Source organism: Pelophylax lessonae (assembly GCF_965119305.1).
Source record: "Pelophylax lessonae genome assembly, chromosome: 4".
NCBI lineage: Eukaryota > Metazoa > Chordata > Amphibia > Anura > Ranidae > Pelophylax > Pelophylax lessonae.
Genome location: NC_138771.1, coordinates 555,142,690 through 555,151,487, shown reverse-complemented (window position 1 = coordinate 555,151,487; position 8,798 = coordinate 555,142,690).

Here is an 8,798-nt window from a genome sequence, read left to right as displayed (position 1 = left end):
ATCCAATAGAACACCACAGGGACATTATGTTTCGGTCCATCCGACGCAGCCAGGTTGCACCTCAGTCTGTTCAAGAGCTCAGTGATACCCTGGTCCAGATCTGGGAGGAAATACCCCAGGACACCATCTGTTGTCCATTAGGAGCTTGCCCTGACATTGTCAGGCATGAATACAAGCATGTGGGGGCCATACAAATTACTAGTACAATTTTGAGTTGCTGCAATAAAAAAGGCTATTGCTGCATCATTTTTTCACTTTGATTTTCGGGGGGCCTTTGAATTCAGCCCTCTGTAGGTTGATAACTTTCATTTCCATCAAACGATGTGACATCCTTTCTTTCTTAACACATTAGCCAGTCCATATCAGTATAGATATCCAGCATGAGATTTTTCCCCATTGAGATCTGATGTGTTTTCAAAGTGTTCATTTAATTTTTTTGAGGTGTGTGTAAATATATATATATATATATATATAGTGCCTTGCGAAAGTATTCGGCCCCCTTGAACTTTGCGACCTTTTGCCACATTTCAGGCTTCAAACATAAAGATATAAAACTGTAATTTCTCTAGCGCTCATCGACAGACGTAGTCCTTGGTGATACACCACCTTCGGGTTATGTTACCTCCGCAGGAGCAGGACTAGACAGGAAATTAAAAAGCTCTGGCCACACCCTAGGGGCAGTCCCAGAGGGTATATCCTCTCTCTCTCTGCCTCAGCAAATCAGTTATTTTCTGTCTAGTTAGGAGTAAGGACCTAGACACCTTGCTGGGATCTTAGGTCCTGGCAAGAATTTTTTCTTAAAGGATTTTTTTTTAGACAGCTTTTTCTCCAGTGTTCCTGTGAGATCTTCAAGCAAGAAAGCTGAACTGGGCGACGGGCTGGATGTTGAGATCCGGTGGTCACCCCAGTTCAGCCTACGAGCGCGTGCAGGCCATAGCTCCGCGCTGGGTCGGCCGCGACAAAGTCCCATTAAAAGGACTGAACCCGCGAGTTGAACGTCTCGCTGAAACGCCAAAGACCATGAGTCACGGCGTTCGTATCGGTCGACAGCCCTCCCGCCCCGGTGGAGAGGGGTACTGTCAGGAGTTGGTGCCCGCCTGGTTCCGGTATGGTGAGTAGTATGTTCCCCCTTTCCCCCTGACGGGTTTTGTGGTGAACGCGGGCCCCTCTTTGTATGGTAAGAAAGAGTCCTTTCTATCCTATAACATGTCACAGATCCTCCTACTTTGAGTGTGATTTTTTGTGTACAAAAAGCCAGGAGGCTTGGTTTGGGAGCTAACTATCTATTGTATACAGGTTTAAAAGATGTAATCTGTGGCATTCTGGGAATCTTATGGGTTAAGTATAAGCTACCTACCAGTCAGAAGCCACGGACATGTAGACTGCCTTCCAAATCAGATCTCCAGCTATTAGCAGGCCTCCCGAACGGCCATGCGGTCCGCCAGGGCCGATACCGCCAACCACGCCATATCCCCAGGCAGAGACAGTGTTGTGTGCCCTGCAGCACACCGCCATTCAGCAGGCCGCCGCCATTTTTTCTTGCAGGATCGCACGAGCCGCCATTTTGGCGTAGCCTCGTGTCTCCAGCATGGGGGCGGCCATGTTTGAGGTGATCCTACACCTCGTGGAGCTTGGGGGAGGCGCCGGAAAGCGTGCAGAGGGGCGGAGCCGCCTCCTTTCTTCCTGGGCAGCCAGCCAAAAGACTTCCTGTTTGTCAAGACAGCGCTGTAAGCTGTTGCAGTTTAACTCTGAGCATCAAGTGGTGAGCCTGGGGGTCTATCTCTCTCTCTCTCGATCGATAGCTAGCAGGTAACACAAGGGGCTTTTTTGTGGCGCTGGGGGTCAGAAAAAAAAAAAAAAAAAGTTTTTTTCTTTACTTTTGAATTATATTATCCAGGAAGTAACTGGAGTTATCATGGACCCTGCCACACATATTCCCCCACCTGTTTCCCTCGAGGGGGCCTCGGGACCCGCCGGTGCACAGAGTATAGAGTCATTTACAGCAATTTTGGAGTCTATGGTGGCTCGGGTGGAGGCGGCCTGTCAGGGACGGGGGTCAAGGAAGCGACCCCCGCCTACCCTTATACTATCTGACACCTCTGACTCAGATTCAGAGATGGTCACGGCAGTTGCAGGTTCCTCTGCAAGGGTTGCTATCCCAGGTAAAGCCCCTTCAGAAAGTGAGGAGGACGCTTCTTCTCTTGCTATTATTCAGGAAGAAGCATTGGTGGACGCACTAGTTGTGGCAGTGCAAGAAACCTTAAAACTTGAGGCTTTACCGGCAGAGGCAACTGAAACAGAGATGCCTTTTGGTACTAATAAGCCCATCAAGACGGCGAAGGCTTTTCCTGTACCTAAATGTTTTGGTAATCAGATTAAAGGAGAATGGGAGCATTCTAAGCGTACCTTTACTATTTCCAAGCGTATTGCTAGACGCTATCCGTTTGAGGAATCCATCATTAAGAAATGGACGGTACCACCAATCGTGGATCCGCCTATTTCCAGGCTGAATAAAGCCACGGTTATTCCAGTGGAGGACACTTCGTCCTTTAAGGATCCGGTGGATCGAAAGATAGAAGCAGAGTCCCGCACTATCTTTTCTCTGATAGGGTCAGCATTTAGACCAGTAATCGTTATTGGTCTAGTTTCCCAGACACTTACGGAATGGGCGAAAATGGTACGCCAAGATCTTAGGGGAAAAGATATTCCCCAGGAGACATCTGATTTGATGGAACAGATCATACAAGGGCTACGGTTTATCTGTGACGCAGCCTTGGACACTACTCCCCTTTTAGGGCATGCATCTAAGTTAGCAGTGATCCTCAGACGTGTGCTGTGGTTAAAATGCTGGTCAGCTGACCTAGGTTCCAAAAAGACCTTGACCAATCTCCCCTTTCAGGGGAATCGTCTATTTGGAGCCAACCTAGATGAAATCATTAAGGATGCCACTGGGGGCAAGAGCACTTTTTTGCCACAGGCTGCAAAAGCTAAGGGACCTCGCAACAAGCGAGGACCTTTCTTTACCGCCCATAAAGGGCGCCCGGCTGGTACTAGCGGGAAAGGCAAGACTCCTCCAGGAGGGTTCAAGAAGGGGACCAACCCAGCCAAACCCGAAGCAAAGGAGCACACAGCCTGAAGGTGCGCCCCCACCCGGTTTCAGGGTGGGGGGACGTTTTCACCGGTATTCAGGACATTAGATCAAGCATCAACCACTACTACCGGTGCGATTTTTCCCTTCCAACATTTAAGTACCACAGGAAGCGGTAGTTACCGTTCTCTGAAAAGATCTTTTCCTTTACCTTTTCCTAAGATTAGTCCTGATACCTCACAGGAATCGGATCTGGTTGACCAGATAGGCCAAGTAGCCTCTAGTCGGGTGACTTCGGTCCCTGAGGTTCAACCAGAAAAGATCACCTTTCCTGATAACTATCAGGTATCTGATAAATGTGTGGGAACAGAAAACGACCAGACTTTCTCGGATGGTCGGAGCCAGATAGCTCTAGGGACGCCTGGTTCAGATCCAATCAGCGCCAGTGGTCCTAGAAATTCTAGGCTGGCCTCCTCAAGCCGGCCTGGCCGACTTGGACATGTTAGTCGCAGACGTTCCGTGGGAACTTCGTCTCAGGGAGTGTCTGTGGTCTCAAGGACCAATTTACCTTCGTGCTTTACAGTCGCTGGTTTTAATGGCCTGGCCATTGAGACTCAAGTACTGAAGGACAGAGGTTTGTCTACTTCAGTCATTCCTACCCTTATTAAAGCAAGGAAAGTGACTTCCAGCAAAGTCTATTATCACACATGGAAGACTTATATTGCGTGGTGCGAATCTTTAGGATTTCCTCCACGTACCTATTCGGTGACTCGAATATTGGCCTTTTTGCAACAAGGGGTTGAGCAGAAGCTAGCCTTGAGCACCATCAAGGGTCAAGTTTCAGCATTAGCAATCTTCTTTCAGAAGCCTTTAGCTACCAAATCCTTGGTGCGGAATTTCATCCAGGGGGTGCGGCACCTGGCTCCTCCAGTCCGCGCGCCCTTACCGCCCTGGGATCTTAATTTGGTTTTGTCGGTTCTACAGAAACCTCCCTTTGAAAACATCAGGGAGATTCCCTTGCTTACTTTATCCCAGAAGGTGGCCTTCTTGGTGGCTATTACTTCTGCTCGCAGGGTGTCAGAACTGGCTGCATTATCATGCCAGTCACCATACCTAGTGATTCATAGGGATAAGGTAGTACTTCATCCTAAACCATCTTTTCTTCCCAAGGTGGTTTCAGATTTTCATCTGAATGAAGATATTGTACTACCTTCCTTGTGTCCTCAGCCCAAGCATCATCGGGAACATGCGTTGCATTCCTTAGATGTGGTTCGGGCAATCAGGGTATACCTGAAAGCTACGGAATCATTCCGTAAGACGGATTCACTTTTTGTGATCACGGATGGCCCCAGAAAGGGTTTGCCTGCATCTGCCGCGACCATTGCCAAATGGATTAGACAAACGGTGGTACAGGCTTATTCTATTAAGGGTCAGAGTCCTCCGTTCCCTGTTAGGGCGCACTCCACTCGAGCGCTCAGTACTTCCTGGGCCTTTCGCCATCAGGCGTCAGTGGTCCAGGTATGTAAGGCGGCCACCTGGTCGTCGGTACATACCTTTACAAAATTCTATAAAATTGATGTGATGGCATCGGCGGATGCCTCATTTGGCCGCAAGGTTTTGCAGGCCGCAATTTGAGGAGACCGGTGGTCTACCTCGAGGGTTTTTTTCTGTTTGAAAATTTTTTTGTTGAGTCTCATCATTAAGGATGAGCATTGTAAACTTCTAGTTGGCACCGGTTGGGCCTTCTAGATTGGGATTTGATTTCCATTTTCCCACCCCTCAGTTGTGATACTGCTCTGGGACGTCCCGAAGGTGGTGTATCACCAAGGACTACGTCTGTCGATGAGCGCTAGAGAAAAATGGATTTTTGTAAAATCTTACCGTAAAATCCTTTTCTCTTAGCTCATCGACAGACGTAGTCCCCGCCCCTCTGTTTTGGAGTTGGGTTGGGTTAAATTCTCTAAGCACTGCTTTTTCACATAACTGATTTGCTGAGGCAGAGAGAGAGAGGATATACCCTCTGGGACTGCCCCTAGGGTGTGGCCAGAGCTTTTTAATTTCCTGTCTAGTCCTGCTCCTGCGGAGGTAACATAACCCGAAGGTGGTGTATCACCAAGGACTACGTCTGTCGATGAGCTAAGAGAAAAGGATTTTACGGTAAGATTTTACAAAAATCCATTTTTTTTGTGAAGAATCAACAAGTGGGACACAATCATGAAATGGAACGAAATTTATTGGATATTTCAAACTTTTTTAACAAATAAAAAACTGAAAAATTGGGTGTGCAAAATTATTCAGCCCCCCCTAAGTTAATACTTTGTAGCGCCATCTTTTGCTGCAATTACAGCTGTAAGTCGCTTGGGGTATGTCTCTATCAGTTTTGCACATCGAGAGACTGAAATTTTTGCCCATTCCTCCTTGCAAAACAGCTCAAGCTCAGTGAGGTTGGATGGAGAGCGTTTATGAACAGCAGTTTTCAGTTCTTTCCACAGATTCTCGATTGGATTCAGGTCTGGACTTTGACTTGGCCATTCTAACACCTGGATATGTTTATTTGTGAACCGTTCCATTGTAGATTTTGCTTTATGTTTTGGATCATTGTCTTGTTGGAAGACAAATCTCCGTCCCAGTCTCAGGTCTTTTGCAGACTCCATCAGGTTTTCTTCCAGAATGGTCCTGTATTTGGCTCCATCCATCTTCCCATCAATTTTAACCATCTTCCCTGTCCCTGCTGAAGAAAAGCAGGCCCAAACCATGATGCTGCCACCACGTTTGACAGTGGGGATGGCGTGTTCAGGGTGATGAGCTGTGTTGCTTTTACGCCAAACATAACGTTTTGCATTGTTGCCAAAAAGTTCAATTTTGGTTTCATCTGACCAGAGCACCTTCTTCCACATGTTTGGTGTGTCTCCCAGGTGGCTTGTGGCAAACTTTAAATGACACTTTTTATGGATATCTTTAAGAAATGGCTTTCTTCTTGACACTCTTCCATAAAGGCCAGATTTGTGCAGTATACGACTGATTGTTGTCCTATGGACAGAGTCTCCCACCTCAGCTGTAGATCTCTGCAGTTCATCCAGAGTGATCATAGGCCTCTTGGCTGCATCTCTGATCAGTCTTCTCCTTGTATGAGCTGAAAGTTTAGAGGGACGGCCAGGTCTTCGTAGATTTGCAGTGGTCTGATACTCCTTCCATTTCAATATTATCGCTTGCAGAGTGCTCCTTGGGATGTTTAAAGCTTGGGAAATCTTTTTGTATCTAAATCCGGCTTTAAACTTCTCCACAACAGTATCTCGGACCTGCCTGGTGTGTTCCTTGTTCTTCATGATGCTCTCTGCGCTTTAAACGGACCTCTGAGACTATCACTGTGCAGGTGCATTTATACGGAGACTTGATTACACACAGGTGGATTCTATTTATCATTGTTAGTCATTTAGGTCAACATTGGATCATTCAGAGATCCTCACTGAACTTCTGGAGAGAGTTTGCTGCACTGAAAGTAAAGGGGCTGAATAATTTTACACGCCCAATTTTTCGTTTTTTTTATTTGTTAACAAAGTTTCAAATATCCAATAAATTTAATTCCACTTAATGATTGTGTCCCACTTGTTGATTCTTCACAAAAAATTACAGTTTTATATCTTTATGTTTGAAGCCTGAAATGTGGCAAAAGGTCGCAAAGTTCAAGGGGGCCGAATACTTTCGCAAGGCACTGTGTGTATATATATATATATATATATATATTGAAGTGCTTGGCTCAGTCAAGAAACAGTCTAGGAGTTTGGGTTTTTGTAGTTTTATTGAGAACGTGGATAGGAGAAGGGAATGAGTGGGATACTCCAACTTGTATAAACTATGCACAGTTTGCTGGGATGACTAGATATTGCTGATTCCGGCAAGGCCACTGCTTCACCTTGTCACTAGCAATGAAGAAGTAGTTAATGAATCGCTTTAGATAAGCTGTACTGTACTGTAGAACACCCTTCAGGGCTCTTCCTGGCACCCCCTTTGTTCCTATTCTTCAGGGCATTCTAAATGGCACCCCCTTTACTGTATCACTCTGTGTGAGCTAGCTCCTTGATCCCCTGACTTCACTAGAGTGGTCCCCCTTCCTGGGCAGACCCTTAGGCAAATCTCCTGGTACTCACGGACACTGTTTTTCTGGAGAGACTCTGCCAGCAACTCCACTGTCAGCTCCACTGGATCGTCTGCAGCTCAGCTCCACACCTGGTTCACTGGGCCGACCGCCTAAGACCACCTTCCTCACACACTGCAGGAGGAGAGACAGCCGTCCACCTCCCCCTGGGTCTCTGCTTCCCGCCAAAGATGCCCTGTCACATGTCCCCTCAGTATTTATGGTCAATCCCAGGATGCATTGCAGGAATGCCCTCCCACTGATACTGCCATAAACCCTGATGTGTCACTGGCTGGGTTTCCTCCACTGTCCAACACTCTCCCTCATTGGATACAGAGGGGACACTCCCTCAGACCCAGTGAATCACACCTAGAGACATGCAACAGGCTCCCCTGATAAGCAGAAGGAGCAAACAGATGCATTTTCCTAGCACCTACCTAGGAGGGTGCTACATCTCTCTCTCTCTCTCATATATATATATATATATATATATATATATATATATATGTGTGTGTGTTTGGGGGGGGGGTGTTGAAGTAATTTTCTAGCAAAAGAAAAGAAACATTACTGAAAAGTGTCAGAAAAAGGCCTGGTCTTGTGGTGGGTAATGTATGCACCGCTGAATAAAATGAAACACACTTAGGGCTCTTTCACACAGGTGATCAGATCCGCCTGTCAGTTTTTAAGGCGGATCTGATCGGATCCTCCATGCAGCTCTATGGGGCAGCGGATGTCAGCGGAGACACCTCCGCTGACACCCGCTGCCATCCGTATCCAATCCTGTCCGTGAAATCTGGACGGATGGAAACCCTATTTTTAAACTGCCATTTCCCCTTAGGCTTCATTTCCACTAATGCGACTTGTCGTGCGACTTTAGACACAAAGTCGCATGACAAGTCACAGCCCATTGATTCCAATGACACCCGTTCCCATCTATGCGACTTATGGGCCCTTTCACACGGGCGTTCCGCATGTCCGTATATCACCCTATTTTTTTGCGGGTGATATACGGACATAATGTATGTCAATGGCATTGCGGATGTCAGCGGATGACCATCCGATTTTCGTCCTTTCAGTTCTGTTCCGTTTTTTGGAACGGAACAGAACCCTATTTTTGTTCCGTTTAAAAAACAGAACGGATGCAAAATCGGATGTCAGCGATGTCATCCGCTGACATCCGCAATGCCCATAGACATACATTATGTCCGTATATCATCCGCAAACAGATGGGATGACATGCGGACATACGGAGCCGATGACACAAGTGTCATCCGTGTCCGTGAAAAAAAAAAAAAAGTGCCGGAGCGGATCTCAATGCGGTCCGCTCCGTGTGAAAGAGCCCTAAAGTTGCAGCGACTTTGAAAAGGTGCCTGCACTACTGTGATGCGAGTCAGAGAGTGTGTCAAGGCAGATCAAAAAAGTTTTATCAAAGTCGCATTGCAAAGTTGCGCTGTAAATCACACAACTTTGGCGTTGCACTAGTGGAAACGCAGCCTCACTAAGAGATTTTACTACTTTTTGTTATGTCTTCAAAAAGGCAAATCTCTCTAATAGTAATAGGACACAGATGGAGGG